General features: G+C 43.1%; 1 protein-coding gene across 50 annotated transcripts in view; it reads right to left on the bottom strand.

Moving 5' to 3' along the window:
- The window catches only part of CTNND1 (catenin delta 1), a 69,433-nt gene extending 49,113 nt beyond the window's left edge, over positions 1 to 20,320 (bottom strand). For 32 of the 50 annotated variants that reach the window (XM_078341069.1, XM_078341070.1, XM_078341073.1 and 29 more), the window contains exon 1: positions 8,015 to 8,238. The gene's annotated coding sequence lies outside the window, so the exon portion shown is untranslated. Of the gene's footprint in view, positions 1 to 5,914; positions 6,220 to 7,752; positions 8,239 to 20,202 lie in introns of those variants that run through there. The other 18 variants (XM_035262737.3, XM_078341078.1, XM_078341085.1 and 15 more) reach the window with 3 other exon arrangements.
- Between the last annotated feature and the right edge of the window lie 428 nt (positions 20,321 to 20,748).

Genomic DNA, 20,748 nt, shown 5'->3' with positions numbered 1-20,748 from the left:
CTATAGTTCCAGCTACTCCAGAGCTGAGGTGGGAGGATCACCTCAGCCCAGGAGTTGGAGACAGGGCAACATACCAAGACCCTGTCTCATTTTTAAAAGAAAAATGTAAAAAAAAAAATTATTGAAATAAATTGGCTTAAGTACGATTTAGAACACTAGTTTCATGGGTTCTTCAGTATGAAGAAAAGGGAGAAAAAAAAGAAGGAAAAATCCTAGGCTGGAAGAAACCTGTAACTTTCTAGACAAGGTTACATCTAACACATATGTATTTCTCACAGACCACAGCTTGGCTTTTCCACATATAAAAGCTGACTCCTGGGGCATAGTCTCAGCTCACGGCATACCAGGCTCAATTGAAAAAAAAAAGCTGACTCCTGGGGGCCAGGCGCGGTGGCTCGCGCCTGTAATCCCAACATTTTGGGAGGCTGAGGTGGGCAGATCATAAGGTCAGGAGTTCGAGACCAGCCTGACCAACATGGTGAAACCCCGTGTCTACTAAAAATACAAAAATTAGCCGGGTGTGGTGGCAAGCGCCTGTAATCCCAGCTACTTGGAGGCTGAGGCAGGAAAATCACTTTAAGCCGGGAGGTGGAGGTTGTAGTGAGCCGAGATCACACCATTGCACCCCAGCCTGGGTGACAGAGTAAAACTCTGCCTAAAAAAAAAAAAAAATGCTGACTCCTTTCTTAGAAGCATACTTCTCACAGGAAACATTCATGAACTCACATCACAGTTTTGCAAATGTCCATAAATAGGGTTGCAAATACAGAATGATGTCCACAAATCATTCTATTTATCTTCCTCCTACTAACACTTCACTTTACTAAAGTTATCCATTCTCATACTACTGTTGTTTTGAACTCCACTCACACAACTCTCCAATATTGTCGACTAAAAATAATTTTTCCCCCATTTAAAAAATTTGGCCAGGCTCGGTGGCTCATGCTTGTAATCCCAGCTACTCAGAAGGCTGAGGCAGAAGAATTGCTTGAACCCAGAGGGTGGAGGTTGCAGTGAGCCAAGATCATGCCATTGCACTCCAGCCTAGGCGACAAGAGCAAGACTCCATCTCGAGAAAAAAAAATTTTTTTTAAGTTAGTTTTACCCATACCCACTCAGGAAGCTCATATATTCTGTAATGCAAGCATCTACATCTACCACAGATTCTCAGGTTTTAATAGACCCTCAAAGGCCAGCACAGTGGCTTATACCTGTAATCCCAGTACCAAGGCAAATCATTAGGTCAAGAGATCAAGACCATCCTGGCCAGGCATGGTGAAACCCTGTCTCTACTAAAAATACAAAAATTAGCTGTGCATGGTGGCATGCACGTGTAGTCCCAGCTACTCAAGAGACTGAGACAGGAGAATCACTTGAACTTAGGAGGTGGAGGTTGCAGTGAGCCGAGATCATGCCACTGCACTCCAGCCTGGCAACAGAGCGAGACAGTCTCCAAAAAAAAAAAAAAAAAAAAAAAAAAAAGAGAGAGAGACCTTCAAGGGCATTTAGTTCAACAGACAAATAAAATCTGAATTCTTTAAAGCATCCATCCTAATAGCAAACACAAGGTATTACTATGAGGTGTGCATTACTCTATATTAAATAACTTCAAGCATCACGACAATCCTATAAAGATGGTTAATATTATCCCCATTTTACAGACAAGGAGGCCAAGACAGAGAGAGATTAAGCAATTTGTCCTAGGTTACGTGGTTCCTGCGTGGCAGTCTGGCTCCACCATCCATGCTCTTAATCATTATGTTATGCTGCCTTGCCCCGTCACCATACTGTGGAAGTCTCAGATTGGAAATCCCTTTTTAGTTAGTATATTGACCAAAAAACATAGACTAAAGCATTTGTGGCAACATGTTAACAAATGATATCTAGGCAAATGAAGGGATACTGGAGTGCTATAGCAACTTTCCCGCAAGTTCGAAATAAAAAGTTGAAAAGTGCTTTTGCCGTCACATCATGGGACAGGTTTTCTGAAAGTCATGACCAAATTACCTATTGCTGACCAGCAAAGAAGAAAATTCTCTGACTCCTTATAATGCCCCCAATATATGCCTGATCTAAGTTTGTTACACCAATCAAACCGAAGGGCCCGCTGGAGACAAAGTGACCCTAAAAACAGGGAACACTATCCCTGAATAGAATGATAAATTCAGGCCCCATTCTCAGTGCTTAATATTTAATAATCAATAACATGCAATTCCAAGTAGAATTAGGGAAAAAAATTTCTTCCGAAAAATACATTAAACAATTAAATACAAGTCAATCCATACCTCAATTTCCCCTTATTAGTTCTAATGAGAACAGTTTTTTCTCACCTTCTTACAACCTCCCTGTCAGGCTACATCAATGCTCTACTGGAAACCTTGGAGGCAGCTGCATAGTTTAGGCAGAACAATCCCTATTCATCCTTATTACCTATAGTTCACTCCTTCAGGCAAGTACCTTGTTAATATCTTTTAAATTGCCCAAGAAGCCTGGGTGCAGTGGCTCACACCTATAATCTCAACACTTCCGGAGGCCCAGGCCAGAAATCACCTGGCCTCGAGAGTTTGAGGCCAGCAAATCACCTGAGGTCGAGAGTTTGAGACCAGCCTTACCAACATGAAGAACCCCATCTCTACTAAAAATACAAAATTAGCCAGGCATAATGGCACATGCCTGTAATCCTGGCTACTCGGGAGGCTGAGGCAGGAGAATTGCTTGAACCCAGGAGGCAGAGGTTGCGGTGAGCCAAGATCACGGCATTGTACTTCAGCCTGGGCAATGAGAGCAAAACTGTATCTCAAAAAACGAATTCCCCAAGAAAACGGATTTCTGTTCTTGAACTCATAAGCTTCCCAATACATGAACAAAATCTAAAGTTCTGTGGCTGAAGCAGTGACTTCAAAACACTGATTCCAAACATACTTTCTTTGAAACACTGATATTCAAAATTATCATCCCAAGCTCTTAATGTTTTCATTTTTATTTTTATTTTGAGACAGAGTTTCCCTCTTGTTGCCCAGGCTGGAGTACAATGACGCGATCTTGGCTCACCACAACCTCTGCCTCCCGGGTTCACACGATTCTCTTGCCTCAGTCTCCAGAGTAGCTGGGACTACAGGCGGCCACCACCATGCCTGGACAATTTTTATATTTTTCGTAAAGATGGGGTTTCACTATGTTGGCCAGGCTGGTCTCGGGCTCCTGACCTTGTGATCCACCTGTCTCGGCCTCCCAAAGTGCTGGGATTACAGGTGTGAGCCACCATGCCCAACCCAACTTTTATTAACAAGCATAGAAACCACTCACCTCCAACTAGGGCTGAAAGCAGTACTTTCCTGCTGATGGCTTAATACACTGTGTCCCCTAAAAAATGGCTACATTTTAGGTGTTCAGTGGTTGAAATTCATAATGAAATGAATTGACTAGAATGCGTATGATTTTTTTTTTTTTTTTTTTTGAGACAGGATCAGGCCAGGTGCGGTGGCTCACACCTGTAATCCCAGCACTTTGGAAGGCTGATCACCTGAGGTCAGGAATTCAAGAGGAGCCTGACCAACCTGGAGAAACCCAACTCAAAAAAAAAAAGGGACAGGATCTGGCTCTGCAGCCCAGTCTGTCAGGCCGCGGCGTGATCTCCGCTAGCTGTAACCTCTGTCTCCCAGGCTCAAGCTGTCCTCCCATCTCAGCCTCCCCAGTAGCTGGGACTACAGGCACAAGCCACTACGCCTGGCTAATTTTTGTACTTTTTTGTAAGACGAGGCTTCACCATGTTGCCCAGTGATCTGCCCACCTGGACCTCCCAAAACACTGGGATTACAGGCATGAGCCACCGCACCAGGCCCGATCCTTACCTTTTTTTTTTTTTTTTTTGAGAAGGAGTTTCGCTCTTGTTACCCACGCTGGAGTGCAATGGCGCGATCTCGGCTCACCGCAACTTCCGCCTCCTGGGTTCAGGCAATTCTCCTGCCTCAGCCTCCTGAGTAGCTGGGATTATAGGCACGCACCAGCATGCCAGATAATTTTTTGTATTTTTAGTAGAGAAGGGGTTTCCTCATGTTGACCAGGATGGTCTCCATCTCTTGACCTCGTGATCCACCCGTCTCGGCCTCCCAAAGTGCTGGGATTACAAGCTTGAGCCACCGCGCCCGGCCAAGATCCTTACTTTTTATACTATTCTTTGTACAGCTTGCCAAGAAAGGAACAGGATTAAATAAAAGCTAAAATTTTAAATCCTCCATTATCTCCAGAAACTTTGCTGAAAAATGTGAAGGAGGGCCAGGCATGGTGGGCACACCTATAATCCCAGCATTTTGGGAGGCCAAGGTAGGAGGATGGCTTGAGCCCAGGAGCTTGAGACCAGCCTAGTCTATATAGAGAGACCCCACTGCCACAAAAATATACAAAATTTAGCCAGACATAGTGGTGGACACCGGTAGTCCTAGCTACTCAAAGACTGAGATGGGAGCATCACTTGAGCCCAGAAGTTTGAGGCTGCAAGTGAGCCATGATTTCACCACTGCATTCTAGCCTGGGTGACAAAGCAAGACCCTGTCTCAAAAAAGAAAAATAATTTAAGGGAGGAGATGTGTAAAAGGTTGGAACTATAGACTACAGTAAAAGTTGCAATAGTACGCTGCAATTTGATTAATCTATGTTGTTTTGCTTCCTTTCAAGCCTTCCCCACAAATCAGTCCCTTACTGATTCTCATCAAGTACCTTACTTAACCAAGGCTACTGACACCTCTGTATGTACCAGACACTAAGACAGGTGCTAAAAAGATAGAGATAAGACAGTACCTATACTCAAGCTGCTGCTCATAGTCTAGAGGGAAAAACAAGAATATCTGAACTACCTCCTACAAGCCTGTCCCTGCAAGTTGATATCATTCCAAACCACATTATCTAAAAATTCTCTGGAAGAAGAAATCTTGCTGATAATCAAACAATGTGTGACACAATTCCAGGAAGTTTAATAAATTAGGACAGCACTGGTGGGCATACAGAAAGATTCCCGTTCTAAAGATTAAAATAATATCCATTCTAGCACATCCACCTCCCCATGGGCTCTAAGGAAAATAGATCTTTTATATACATTATCCCTACAGGGGTGGTGGGGAGCTGGAGGGGGTTAGAAATTTAAGTGAGTACTGCCCCCGTGCCAAGATGAAGCACCACTCCTGCCTCCAGCAAGGGTTCATTTTAGTTCGAGCTGTTGTTTCCATTCTCTGTGGAGAATGGCAGTATATTAGTGGTTAAGTCCATGGACTTTGTAGTTTGTCAGACCAGGGTTAATTCTGGCCTCAACCATTTATAGGCAGTGAGATTTTCAGCAAACCTCAGCTTCTCTGAGGCTCAAATTCCTTAAAAACCAAACCAAACCAAAACAAAACAAAACAAAAAAACGGTCTGGGAAATTAATTAGCTTATGCAAAATGCTCAGTATACACTAAAATTAAAAAAAAACAAGATGCGAGAGAGGTAGCGGGCAATGAGGGCCTTGTCAGTTACTCACAGGGTACCAAGAGGTACCAAAATAGAAGGCGATAAATAATACAAAGGTAATCATTTTGTTATTCCAACTGATAGCGATCTATGCTTAATTTATTTGCATCCATCCTATCTCATCCATCCCAGAAGAGCAACTACTTCATAACCTAAGGCTGGACTGTAATTACTTGGTGCTTTTCTTTTTGTTAATACCTCCAATAGTCTCAATTTTACCCTAGCTGAGACAACATGTTGGAGCTTCTCTGACTGTCCATACTAGAACACTAGTACTCCAACCACCTAGAAGAGAACCGTCCCCCCACCCCCCAATCTGGAACACAGACCACTACCTTACTCACATAACAAAGAAACCAACCATATATAGGAGGCAAACAAGGAAAGAAGAATCTGAACAGCTCAAACTTACCTGCCATTATTTTTTACCCCAAAACGAAGAGCAAAACAAAAAAAAATTAAAAATAAAACATTTACTTATCTGTATTCCTTATTATAATTCCTGAAAGAACCAGTGGAGGTGAGGTAAAAGACAAATCTTCCATCTTACCACCCCAAAGGCTCTGTACTACACACCCGTCAAAACAACACCTTAGTTGTGGAAATCGTCCTGGACACTAGGTTAACTATGATGCTCACTTCAGCTACACAAAGCCCACTATTTAAAGCTGGACCCAAATCACCACCAGTCAGTCATCCAGAACCTATTTTCAAACTGCCTTTGTACTCCTCCTTTAGATTCCCTCATCCCTCCCCCTAAAGGTTGAGTGGGAAACAGACACTCTGGCAGCAACATGACCAACACTCTCAAGATCTAAGAAACCTCCCCAGGCTGAAATCAAAGCAGAGAGAACATTTGAAAGAAAATTTGAAAAATATTAAACAAGAACTACAGCCCAACAGAGTATACACATTGTATTTTTTTTCCTTCTTTTTAACTGTACTTGTTATAATTAAGAGATCCAGACATCAAAAATTTCCTGCAGACTTTGCCTAGATTATATTTAAAGGAGGAACAAAGTTCGGTTTCCTCCTGAAGCCACAACTTCACAAAGATGAAATCATCTTTCAAGAAATACTCTCATTCTAGAAAAGAAATTCTAGTCTTAAAAAAAAATTGGCGGGGCAGGGGGTGGGGGGGGCGTGCAAAATAGGATTATTAAAGACATACCAATTTAAAGCTAATGAGCAGCTTACACATTAAAGCCCATCTTGTTACAATTAGGACAGTAATCTACTCTAGCTATAATATAATTTTCAGGCTGATTCACATTTTCAAAAAGAGAATACCCTAGTTTTCAGCTACTGATGAGTTGGCTATATAATTAACTAGAATCAGTACTTTTGCAAGAATATATTTGCAAAAACAAACCAAATCTTAAGATTAAATATAAGATATGAAAGCACAGTCATGGGCCTTCAGCTCTAAGAGATTTCAGATTTCATGGTAAATTAACTAAACAATAAACTCAACTCCAAAAAACAACTTTCAGGTTGATTTAAAAATAAAAACTTCCCTTTTGTTTTCTGAAATGTATTTTAAACACTAAAGTTTGTATAAATGGTTTTTCTAAACCAAATCTTATTCCACCCATGGCCCTTTCAGGGTGCAAAAAGCTGTAAATATTTTCAGGTGTGTTGCCACTTTACTCAGGTGAAATAAAAAGCACGATTAGAATTTCCTTATTGCTTTAAGCAAATAAATCCAACATTATTGTATTTGCAGATTTAACAAAAACACCTCCACAAATCTTTGCTTTCAAAGGTAGTTTTAGGAGGAAGAAAGAGATGGCAATTCAGTTAACATTGCTCCATTTGTTTTCTTTTATAAGGCAAAGCAGGGAGACTACATCTAACTGGAGAATGAGGCTCCCACCCACCGCACCTGGAAAAGTAAGAGGGATCCACCCAGGAACAGAAGGGCTGAAACCGATATGGGCCGTTCAAACTCTATGGGGGAAAAACAATACCATTTATGCTGCAAACCTCCCTGCAACTTTCCACTTCCACAAATACAATGATAAAAGAAAAAAAAAGTTTGAAACATGTTAAGAATCATCTGTATAACTAGGTTCTGACACGGACAAATTCCTTTCCCAACCCACATGCAACATGCCAAAAAAACAACTTTTAATTTGGGCTCTGAAAACAGAAATACGTTAGCATAATCCAGAAAAAACAAACAAACAAAAAAAAAAACCATAAAATCAAAGAACACACCAAAATAAAAATTTTCAAACGTGCTCTTACCCATCTGGATCTATTCAGCTTCCTGTATTAGACAAGTTTGTTTCTAGGTCTTGTATATAATAAAAAAAATTAATATAATACCAAAATATCCCCCCAAAGTATTGAAAGTAGAAAGAAAAATAGTAATTGCTTAAAAGTTACTCATCAGCATAACAGACTCTTTCCCGTTTTTTAATTCCCTCTGGTTACCGTAAGACAAAAATTCGACTTGCTTATCTTCCTTTTCCCATCAGTACATACATTTTCTTTAAAAGCCACACACCTCAAATGTGGAGTTCTAAAAACCAGTCCTTTAAGAAAGAAACCCAAGGCTTCGCCAATGTGCTGAGAAAGACAAATCCAGCAAGGCAGTTGCTTTTTCGCCACCTCTTCCTCCTTTCAGGATCTTTCCTGCTCTTCTTTCTCTCTCTGTCCCTCTCTCTCTCTCTTTTTTTTTTTCTCCCTCAGATCCAACACCTAAAATGGAAGTTGCACCCAGCCAAAGGCAAAGGAGCCTGGGTGGTGACAAACTGATCTGGCAACCCTACCCCCTTCGCTTTCCTAAGTGATGTCAGCCCCTGTGAGCTTCCAATAGGAGCCATGCATAAATCAGGGAGTTGACCTTATCCAATAGGAAACTTTATTATAGAAAATTAAAAAAAAAAAAAAGAGGAGGAGAGAAAGACACGGGGAAGTTTATACATATATTTATATTTATATATTTATATTTAAAGTGGAGAGCCTGTACAATCTCTGAGGAATTACTGTAGAGCTGAGGGGGGCGGGGGAAGCAAGGGAGGCAAGGAACAAGGGCTTTTTAGAATGGCACGCCTAAGTCTCAGTTCTCTTTGATCGTGGGTTCTTGCTCCCTCTTCCGTACTGTCCCGGTGGGGAAACAGAAAAGAGCTGCTTTTACTTGACTGCTGCTGTTTGGTTTGTTGCTTTCTACCCCAAAGCATTTCCCTAAAGGAAGACGGGAAAGGAAGGAGAGAGAAATACTAGAAACAGGACTACTCTATGTTGACTGGGATGGTAGGGGATATCTGAGGTAAACACAGTTTCAGTGTTTTGGATTCAATGAATTAGAGCTAATTTTTTTTTTAATGCCTAAACTTGTTAACAGTTTTTAGACTCTACACTCTGAATTAGAAGGAAGCAGAATCCACTGGGCTGTTAAAGAAGGTAACTGTCTTCCTAATTTGTCCCCAAATCAAAATTATGTGGGTTTGTTGGGAAGAGGAAATAAAATCCAATAAACAAGCAATATATTTAGAGGGAATAACAGCATAGGTAAAGAAAGTAAATCTCCTGTCAAGAACATTTTATTTGTTTGTAAACTTCAAGCTTAAGATGATCTAGTTCATACATTCTCTTTTTACATTTGACCTAAATAAAGAATTATTGAGGTATTATTTTTCTGAGTTAAGACTTTTTTTTTGGGGGGGGGGGATGGAGTTTCGCTCTTGTCACCCAGGCTGGAGTGCAATGGCTCGATCTCGGCTCACCACAATCTCTGCCTCCCAGCTTCAAGTGATTCTCCTGCCTCAGTCTCCCAAGTAGCTGGGATTACAGGCACACACCACCATGCCCAGCTAATTGTTTTGTATTTTTAGTAGAGATGGGGTTTCTCCATGTTGATCAGGCTGGTCTCAAACTCCTGATCTCAGGTGATCCACCCACCTCTGCTTCCCAAAGTGCTAAGATTACAGGTGTGAACTGCACTTGGCCATTAGGACATATTTTTGATATGTCCTTAAACTCTAAGACCATGATGGACAGAGGCTAGATTTTTTTTTTACATGCTTGACAAAGTTTAGCAATTTATGCTTATTCCCTGATTACTAAAAGACAATGATGAATCAAAAATTTCCTTCTGCCAGGCGTGGTGGCTCATGCCTGTAATCCAAGCACAAGGCGGGCAGATCACCTGAGGTCAGGAGTTCAAGACCAGCCTGACCAACATGGTGAAACCTTGTCTTTTTTTAATTAAAAAAAAAAAATTTCGTTCTTCCTTACTAAAAATCTAAAACTTGGCCGGGCGCAGTGGCTCATGCCTGTAATCCCAGCACTTTGGGAGGCCGAGGCGGATGGATCACAAGGTCAGGAGTTTGATACCAGCCTGGCCAATATGGTGAAACCCCATCTCTACTAAAAATACAAAAATTAGCTGGCTGTGGTGGTGGGTGCCTGTAGTCCCAGCTATTCGGGAGGCTGAGGCAGGAGAATCGCTTGAACCCAGGAGGCAGAAGTTGCAGTGAGCCCATATCACGCCACTGAACTCCAGCCTAGGTGACAGAGCAAGACTCTGTCTCAAAAAAAAAAAAAATCTAAAATTTATCCTATAGACTGCTGCCAAATGAGCCTTCATAAAGTTTTCATAATCTAGAATAGAAATATGAAACTTTGGCCGGACACCATGGCTCATGCCTGTGATCCCAGCACTTATGAAAGCAGAGATCACCTGAGGTCAGGAGTTTGAAAACAGCCTGACCAACATGGCAAAACCCCATCTCTACTAAAAATACAAAAATTAGCTGGGCATGGTGGTGGGGGCCTCTAATTCCAACTACTTGGGAGGCTGAGGCACAAGAATTGCTTGAACCCAGGAGGCAGACATTGCAGTGAGCTGAGATTGCCCCATTGCACTCCAGCCTGGGCAACAGAGCGAGACTCCATCTCAAAAAAAAGAAAAAGAAATATGATGAATTAAGACTTAGAGGACTGTTGGAGGAAAAAAAAAAGAAAAAGAAATATGAAACCTTAAGAGCATAGATTTTCACAAACTGCCTAGCTTCAAACTCTACCTATGTAAGTAAGCACACTTACTCAAATATAGGTACTATTATGTGACCTTACCCAAATTAAATAATCTGAGTCTCAGTTTTCTTAACTGTAAAATGGTGATAACCATCTCTCTCTCACACAAGACTGTTGTAAGAATTAAAATACACATAAAGTTCTTTGGGCCAGGCGCCATAGCTCACCCCTGTAATCCCAGCATTTTGGGAGGCTGAGGTGAGCATATCACGTGAGCTCAGGAGTTCCAGACCAGCGTAGCCAACAGGGCAAAATCCCGTCTCTACTAAAAATACAAAATTAGCCAGGCGTCATGGCACGTACCTGTAGTCCCAACTACTCAAGTGGCTGAGGTGGGAAAATCACTTGAACCCAGGAGGCAGAGGCTGCAGAGAGCTGAGCTCATGTCACTGCACTACAGCCTGGGCAACAGAGCGAGACTCCAGCTCAAAACAAAAAAAAAGTTATTAATGTATGGCATATAGTATAAACTCACTAAGAATGCATTGTCATAATTTTCATTATTCAGTAACTACCCTGCCCCAATAGCAACCAATGCTGAAGTGTCTACCATGCGAGAGGCAGTTTGAGCTCACTACCTCAAACTTCTAAAACATTACCACAGAAATAGTACCACTACCATTCTACAGATGAGGAAATCAAGGACCAGCAAAGTGAAGAAATTTGCCTGATCTCATCTGGCTAGGCTAACCCCTCACCAATCTGACTTCACAGCCCATGCTCTTTCTATTACCTTACACTGTGGTCAAGATAGAGGTCAAACTCCTCATCTGCTTTCAAGGCACCACACTTACTCATTCAGTATGTTAAAGTAACACATTATTAACCATAATTTGACCTTTCTTTATTTATCTAAACTGGAATTCAACTCCTCAGCATGACTGTGCTCTTTTTAATCGTGCTGATGTAGTCATTATCCACTCCTTTATATAAGGTCTCTCGTCTCATACACCCTCATATTTGGTCTATAGTGGCCAAAAAGTACTTCCTCAGATGGGTTGGAAAACCAAAAAGGCATTACAGCACTTTTTTGATGGGCTTTAAACAAACTACAGCTGGAAATAAATACATTATAACAAAGATATGAACAGCCTTTAAGCCCCATTACCCAAGAATCTTCTGCTTTTATTTTACCACATCTTCTACCTCTATTCTCCAATAATTTTTAGTTATCCATAGCAAGTTCAAAGCCAAAGATAATTTCCAAAGGAAAACAACCAGCATAAAAATGTTTGTTGATTCATTGGTTCCTATATCAGAGCCACATAATAGAATGTTATATGATTTTCTACAGACAGATTGGTCTTGTTTCCTTCACATCACTGCTCACAACTTGAAAATATTTTGTCTTCCTTTTTCTTTTGTTTTGTGTATGTATTTCTTTCTTTCTTTTTTTTTGATACAGAGTTTCACTCTTGTTACCTAGGCTGGACTGCAATGGCGTGATCTCGGCTCACCGCAACCTCCAACCTCCACCTCCTGGGTTCAGGCAATTCTCCTGCCTTAGCCTCCTGAGTAGCTGGGATTACAGGCACGCGCCACTGTGCCCAGCTAATTTTTTGTAATTTCAGTAGAGACTGGGTTTCACCATGTTGACCAGGATGGTCTCGATCTCTTGACCTCGTGATCCACCCACCTCGGCCTCCCAAAGTGCTGGGATTACAGGTGTGAGCCACCGTGCCTGGCTTTTTTGTTTTTTGTTTTTGAGACAGAGTCTTTGCTCTGTCTCCAAGGCTGGAGTGAAGTGGCATGATCTCAGCTCACTGCAGCCTTCGCCCCGTCTCCACCCCCCTGCTCTGCAGGTTCAAGCAATTCTCCTGCCTCAGCCTCCCAAGTAGCTGGGATTACAGGCATGCGCCACCACACCCAGCTATTTTTTGTATTTTTAGTAGAGATGGAGTTTCCACAGGTTGGCCCAGCTGGTCTCAAACTCCTGACCTCATGTGATCTGCTCGTCTCGGCCTCCCAAAGTGCTGGGATTACAGGCCTGAGCCACTGCCCCCAGTTGTGTATATGTATTTCTATCTCCCCCATCAGAAGATAAGCTCCAAGGGCTGGGAGCGGTAGCTCCCACCTGTAATTCCAGCACTGTGGAAGGCCAAGGCGGGCAAATCACAAGGTCAGGAGTTAGAAACCAGCCTGGCCAACATGTTGAAACTCCCTCTCTACTAAAGATACAAAAAATTAGCCAGACGTGGTGGCCTGTGCCTGTGTTCCCACCTACTCGGGAGACTGAGGCAAGAGAATCGCTTGAACCCAGGCAGCAGAGATTGCAGTGAGCCCAGATCACGCCATTGCACTCCAGCCTGGGTGACAGAACAAGAGGCTATCTCAAAAAAGTAATAATAATAATAAGCTCCATGAATAGTGTCTTTCTTGTTCATGATCTATCCCCAGAACTCAACCTCGTATCTCATATTTAGCAACAGCTAAATCAGTGAATGAAGTCTCTTGGCTTACTAGTTGTATAATCCTGGTCAAGCTATTTAAAATCAGTGAACATTTAAAATAAGCCAGGTGTGGTGGCTCACGCCTGTAATCCCAGCATTTTGGGAGGCAGAGGCAGGTGGATCACTTGAGGCCAGGAGTTCCAGACCAGCCTGGCCACCATGGTGAAACCCCACCTCTATGACAAATACAAAAATGAAGGTGCTGGGCACAGCGGCTCATGCCTGTAATCCTAGCACTTTGGGAGGCCAAGGGGGAGGATCAACTGAGGTCAGGCATTTGAGACCAGCCTGACTAATATGGAGAAACACCATCTCTACTAAAAATACAAAATTAGCAAGGCATGGTGGTGCATGCCTGTAATCCCAGCTACTTAGAAGGCTGAGGCAGAAGAATCGCTTGAATCCGGGAGGCAGAGGTTGCAGTGAGCTGAGATTGCACCATTGCACTCCAGCCTAGGCAACAAGAGCAAAACTCCATCTCAAAAAAATAAAAAATTAGTTAAGCATGGTGGCACATACCTGTAATCCCAGCTACTTGGGAGGCTGAGGCAGGAGAATCACTTGAACCCAGGAGGCAGAGGTTACAGTGAGTCAAGATTGTGCCACTCACTCCCATCTGGGCAACAGAGCAAGACTCCATCTCAAAAAATAAAATAAAATAAAATAGAATAGAATTACATAGAAATCAGGCTGGGCACAGTGGCTCAGACCTGTAATCCCAGCACTTTGGGAGGCTGAGGTGGGTAGCTCACAAGGTCAGGAGTTAAAGACCAGCCTAACCAGCATGGTGAAACCCTGTCTCTACTAAAAATACAAAAATTAGCTGGACATGGTGGCACGTGCCTGTAATCCCAGCTACTTAGAAGGCTGAGGCAGAAGAATCGCTTGAATCCGGGAGGCAGAGGTTGCAGTGAGCTGAGATTGCACCATTGCACTCCAGCCAGAGCAACAGAGCGAGACTCCATCTCAAAAAAAAAAAAGAAAAGAAAAGAAAGAATTATATACAAATCAAAAAGATAACTTACTGGTGAAAAGATGTTAAAATTTAAATTTATCTGAAACAGGAAACTCACCTCTGCAAAAAATTAAAAATTAGCCAGGTGTGGTGGCGCAAGCCTGTGTGGTTCCAGCTACTTGGGAGGCTGAGGTGGGAGGATCACTTGAGCCTGAGAGATTGAGGCTGTGGTGGGCTGTGATCATGCCATTGCATTCCAGCCTGGGTGACACAGCAAGACCCTGTCTCCTCAACAAATCAATAAACTAAAATGGCTATTTCCAAATAAAGTATAACAAGCATTAATACACACTGACTCAGGGAAAAACTGTTCACACTCAATTAATGGAAAATAAAAAGACTAGTTCCACTTGGATTATTTTGAGCACCTACTGTTAGCCAGGTACTCCACCAGATGTCAAGGGTAACAAGGTTAGACAAGTTTCCTGTTCTCACAGAGAATAGGAAAGAATCAGAGGATTAATAAAAGTCAGATGGACCACTACATAGATTTGAAACAGATTGATGGGAATGACTTGTGGCTTGCTCCAGACTGCATGTCAGGTGCAAACTCTCTGGAGAGGTGACATTTAAATTGAAATCTTTAGACACATGTAGTGGCATGTGCCTGTAGTCCTAGCTACTCAGGAGGCTGAAGTGGAAGGATCAATTGACCTTGGGAAGTTAAGGCTGCAGTGAGCCATGATTGCACCACTGCACTCCAGCCTGGGCAACAGAGGGAGACCTTGTTTCCAGAAAGAAAAAAAGAAAAAGGAAAAAAGAAATAAAATGTTGAAATCTAAATGATAAGGAGCAACCAAGTAAGTAAGAATATATTAAGCCCTGAGGTATGGAGCTGAAACATACTAGACCCAGCAGAGAGCACTGGAAATGAGGAGGATGGAGGAATAGGTGAGAATCAGACTATGAAGGTTTCTATAGGTCAGAGAATGAAGTTTGTATTTTTATTCTTAGGTAGAAGAAGCCCTATGGGGCTTTTAAACAGAATGACATAATCACATTTTTAAAAGATCTGGCTGGGTGCAGTAGCTTATGCCAATAATCCAAGTACCTTGTGAGGCTGAGGCAGGAGGATGGCTTGAGCTCAGGAGTTTAAGACCTAGCCTGGACAACACAACAAGACCTCATCTCTATAAAATAAAATAAAAATAATTAGCTGGGTGTGGTGGCATGAGCCTGTGGTTCTAGCTACTCAGAAGGCTAAGGCGGGAGGATTACTTGAGCCCAGGAGTTCCAGGCTGCAGCCATGATAACAGAGCACAACCATATCTCAAATAAAAAAGAGAAAGAAATGGTCTGAGATTTATGCAAAAATAGATTAAAGAGGGGTAAGAGTGAAAGCAAAACAAGTTTATTTATTTATTTAGTTAGTTAATTAATTTTTTTTTTTTGAGACAGAGTCTCGCTTTGTTGCGCAGGCTGGAGTGCAGTGGTGCGATCTCAGCTCACCACAACCTCCACCTCCTGGGTTCAGGCAATTCTCCTGCCTCAGTCAGCCTCCCAAGTAGCTGGGACTACAGGTGCATGCCACCATGCCCAGCTAATTTTTGTATTTTTAGTAAAGATGGGGTTTCACTACATTGGCCATGTTGGTTTTAAACTCCTGATCTTGTGATCTGCCTACCTCAGCCTCCCGAAGTGCTAGGATTACAGGCATGAGCCAACTCGCCCAGCCAGTTTATTTTTTTACCATCTCAGTTGATTGTAACCTCCTCTTCCTGGGCTTAAGTGTCTCCCCAGTAGCTGGAATTACAGGCATGCACCACCACACCTGGCTAATTTTTGTATATTCAGTAGAGAGAGACTGGGTTTCGCCATGTTGGCTAGGCTAGTCTCAAACTCCTGACCTCAAGTGATCCGATTGCCTTGGCCTCGCAAAGTGCTGCAATTACAGGCATGAACCCATCAATAGATGGACTTCTATCAGTAGATAAGAAGATACGTTTTACACATACAGGATTGTTTTATGTATTTTTTCTTTTTCTTTTTTTTGTTTTGTTTTGATACATGGAATATTACACTCCATGCTCAGATTTACAGCCCTCAAAGTTTAACGTCCCCATCTACATTACCACATACAAACAAAGAAAAACAATACCATAAAATGGTGAAAGATTAGGAAAAAGCCAAGAAAGGCAGGGAAAAAAAGTGTGTTTAAAATATTAAAATTATTATATAGGGCAGAGTTCTGTGCCATGATTATTCTAGTTCTAAAATAAACTAAAACAGCCAGGTACAGTGACTGATGCCTGTAATCCCAGCATTTTGGAGGCCAAGGCAGGAGGATCATTTAAAGCCAGGAGTTCAAGACAAGCCAAGTTCAAGAAACACTGCAAGACCCTCATCTCTACAAAAAAAACTTAAAAAAAAAATTAGCTGGGAATGGTGGTGCATACCTGTGGTCCCAGCTAATTTGGGGGGCTGAGGTAGGAGGATTGCTTAAGCCCAGGAGTTCAAGGCTGCAGTTAGCTGTGTTTGTGCCACTGCACTCCAGCCTAGGTGACAAAGTGACATCTTGTCTCAAAAATAAAATAAGCCTGGGGGAGGTGGCTCATGCCTATAATCCCAGCACTTTGGGAGGCTAAGGCAGGTGGATCAACTGAGGTCAGGAGTTCCATACCAGCCTGACCAATATGGTGAAACCCTGTCTCTACTAAAAATACAAAAATTAGCCAGGTTTGGTGGCATGCACCTGTAGTCCCAGCTACTCGGGAAGATAAGATAGGAGAATTCCTTGAACCCAGGAGGCGGAGGTTGCAGTAAGCCAAGATCAAGCCTGCACTCCAGCCTGGGCGGCAGAATGAGACTCTGTCTCAAAAATAAATAAATAAACAAACAAATAAATAAATAATAAAGTAAAATAAAATAGACTAAAACTATAAATGCCAAGGAGAAGAAATTTTAAAAATTCAACTTCAAAAACCCTTCTGCTTGCTATCCAAATGTTACATAAAAAGAAAAAGAAAAAAAACCCACTGCTTATCCATAAAAAGAAAAACAAAATATTTTTACTCCTTTCTACCCTCTGGTGGTTACATATTACAATCCGAAGTTTGTCATTTTTGAAGCCCTGTATATGATAGCCATTTACCAATCCCTTTAGAAGTTCTTTTTTTTTCTTTTTTTTTTTTGAGACAGAGTCTTGCTCTGTCACTCAGACTGGAGTGTAGTGTTATGATGTCAGCTCACTGCAACCTCTGCCTACTGAGCTCACGCAATTCTCCTGCCTCATTCTCCCAGGTAGCTGAGATTATAGGCATTCACCACCATGCCTGGCTAATTTTTTTATTGTTAGTAGAGACGGGGTTTTGCCATGTTGGCCAGGCTGGTCTAGAGCTCCTGGGCTCAAGTGATCTGCCTGCCTGAGCCTCCCTAAGGGCTGGGATTATAGGCATGAGCCACCATGACCTGTCCAATCTTAAAAAATTCTACCAACACAAGATTTAACTAAAATGATGTTAGATTGAAAAAATAAGAAGTCCTCTCCACTTCTTGAAAATTAATTTAATCCTGATGGCAATATATTAATGAGAATATATACATTTATAATTACCTTACATCTCCACAGAATCATCTATACTGCTACTCTACCTGCCCAATCAAGTCCTGATTCTATGGTAACAGATGCCATAAACAAGGGTTGTTCTGCCTTCTCTTTTGTTTTCTTTGCTTGTTTACTTGTGTGTGTTTGTTGTGCTATTGTTGCTGCTGCTGCCAACATCTAAAATCTTTCCTCCTTCTGCTAATTTTTATGTCCTTTCACAAACTGCTTCTTCTTCAAAGTCAGACAACATCAACCAAAAATGTTTTCTGTTCCTTGTTTCTTTCTCCACCTCAACACCAGCAGCCTCAGTCTAGGGGAAATAGTACCTGACTTGGAAATGCATTCCCCACACCACAATTTCAGTCAACAACCTCAAATCCTTTTTGAAAGGGTGTTAGATATCAATAAGGACATTTGGTGTGACCTCAACGTTTTGTCCCTTTGCACATTGCCCTTCTCTTAGCATCTTTCTTCCTTTCTACCTCCAGTTGGCCTCGGCAGGAGCTGGTCCATTTCAATTCACTGTACTTTGTCACCAGTGGCTTTAGATTCAGCTATTCTTGTCCAGAACTGGACATCACAGAGCATCTAATGAGGGCAATAACTGAAGCCAGGGCCCAGGTCCTAACACACACAGGGGAAAGAAAAAACTGCTGTCCATAATTATACCATGGGTTGGCATTCTCTGTAAACATTTAATCTTGAGATAATTAGGCCAGGCATAGTGGCTCACATCTGTAATCCCAGCACTTTGGGAAGCTGAGGCAGGCAGATCACCTGAGGTCAGGAGTTTGAGACCAGCCTGACCAACATGGTGAAACCGTGTCTCTACTAAAAATATAAAAATTAAAAAATATATACAAAAATTAGCCAGGCGTGGTGGCAAGTGCCTGTAATCCCAGCTTCTTGGGAGGCTGAGGCTTGAGAATTGCTTAAACCCAGGAGCCAGAGGTTACAGTGAGTCAAGGTCATGCCACTGCACACCAGCCTGGGCAACAGAGCAAGGCTCTGTCTCAAAAAAAAAAAAAAAAAAAAAAAAAACTTGAGCTAATTTAATTTTTAATATCCCTGAAAACAGCTAACTCCAGTCAGAAACTGGGCTAAATAAATTGGGCCAGGCTCAGTAGCTCATGCCTGTAATCCCAGTACTTTGGGAGAATGAGGTGGGAGGATCAATTGAGCCCAGGAGTTTGAGGCCAGCCTGGGCAACATAGGGATACCCTATCTCTATTTTAAAAAAGAAAAGAAGAAACAGAAAGAGAGAATGAGAAAGAAAGAGAGAAAGAGAAAGAAGGGGAGAGAAAGAAAAAGAGAGAGAGAAAGGAGAGAAAGAAAAAGGAAAGAAGAAAAAAGGAAAGAAAAGAGGCAGAGAGAAAGAAGAAAAAGAGGAAGGAAGGAAGGAGGGAAGGAAGGAAAGAAAAAAGAGAATAAGAGAAAGGAGGGGGTGAGGAAGGGAAGAAGGAAGGAAGGAAGGAGAAGGGAAGGAGGGAGGGGAGGAAAAAAGAAGAATAAAAAGAATATCAGTCTGAGCACGGTGGCTCACGCCTCTAATCCCAGCACTTTGGGAGGCCAAGGTGGGTTGATCACCTGAGGTCAGGAGTTTGTGACCAGCCTGGCCAACATGGTGAAACCCCATCTCTACTAAAAATACAAAAATTAGCTGGGTATGGTGGCAGGCGCCTGTAATACCAGTTACTTGAGAGGCTGAAGCAGGAGGATCACTCGAACACGGAGGTGGAAGTTGCAGCGAGCAGAGATGGTACCACTACACTCCAGCCTGGGTGACAAGAGCCAAACTCCATCAAAAAATTAAAAGGAAAGAATAAAGAAAGAAAGAAAATCAGCCAGACGTGGTGGCACTCACTTGTAGTCCCAGCTATTCAGAAGGCTGAGATGGAAGGATTGCTGGAGCTCCAGAGGTCGAGGCTGCAGTGAGCTGAGATCGCACCACAGCCTGGGCAATATTAATTAACTGTTGTTGTTGTTTTTTCCTGAGACTGAGTCTCGCTCTGTTGCCCAGGCTGGAGTGCAGTGGTGCGATCTCAGCTCACTGCAACCTCCGCCTCCCAGGTTCAAACGATTCTCCTGCCTCAGCCTCCCAAGTAGCTTGGCTTACAGGCGCAAGCCACCAGGCCTGGCTAATTTTTTGTATTTTTAGTAGAGATGGGGTTTCACTATGTTGGCCAGGCTGGTCTTTAACTCCTGACCTGGCGATCCACCCGCCTCCGCCTCTCAAAATGTTGGGATTACAGGCGTCAGCCACCACGCCAGCCTAATGCATTTTTTTAATCGTCTCTGTAATGATAATGGAGATTATTTTTTAAAAAATCGTCTCTGTAAGGATAATGCAGATCATTCCGGGGGGAATTTCTGCAAAACCCCTGGGTCACTAGTTCTCCAAGATTTGGGGGTGAAGAAACTGAATTCAGATACTGCCCAAGGACCTTATTCCAGAACATCTCCAGTTATAGGAGATAGCTAGGTTAGCGAAGTGGGAGATCCGGTGTTAGCAAAGCCATCCAGAGACTTCCTCCACGAAGCCTGGAGGGTTCCCAGCAGGGCCAAGGCCATCTGCTGCCTCTTCAAGGGGAAGACAGACATGCCCTGTAACCGCATTGGTGCCTGCTTTGCTACAGCATCCCTACCCTCTTTTTCGGTGTGTCTTCATCGAGTGCTGAGGGAGACGACGGCTTCCACAAGAATTCCTCCCCGGCGGGCCTTTCCCCCCGCCTCTTGCAGCCCAGCCATCTTCCCTCAGCCCTCAAGTCCCTCGAGAGTTAGACTCCCGCCCAAAGCGCTCCTTCTGCTCTGATTGGTTCTCCCCGAAGCCTTCGGCCAATGGGGATGACGTATTCCGGGGGACGTAGGCCCGAGGGCTCGGGAGGAGGAGGGGCGTCGGGCTCAGCGACGCGCCGGGAGCGAGGGTGGTGGCACGAGGTGTGTGCCGCTGGCCGCTTGGCCCCACAACCCTCGCTATCACCACCACTCGGTGCATGTGGGTGCGGAGCCCGCAGAGATACAAGAGCGCCAAGGGCCGCCTGCAAAGCCGGTGCTGTCGGAGGTGGCCGTAACGGGAAGTCCTGAATTTGGGCCTCCGGGATCCCCACACTGCATTCCCAGAATCCCTCGCGCCTAGAAGTCTTTCTTCAAAGGAGTTGGGCCAGGGCGTCCAAGCGTGCGGGGCACCCCGC

The sequence above is a fragment of the Callithrix jacchus genome, chromosome 10 (assembly GCF_049354715.1).
Source record: "Callithrix jacchus isolate 240 chromosome 10, calJac240_pri, whole genome shotgun sequence".
Lineage (NCBI taxonomy): Eukaryota > Metazoa > Chordata > Mammalia > Primates > Cebidae > Callithrix > Callithrix jacchus.
This window is presented reverse-complemented; position numbering and strand designations above follow the sequence as displayed.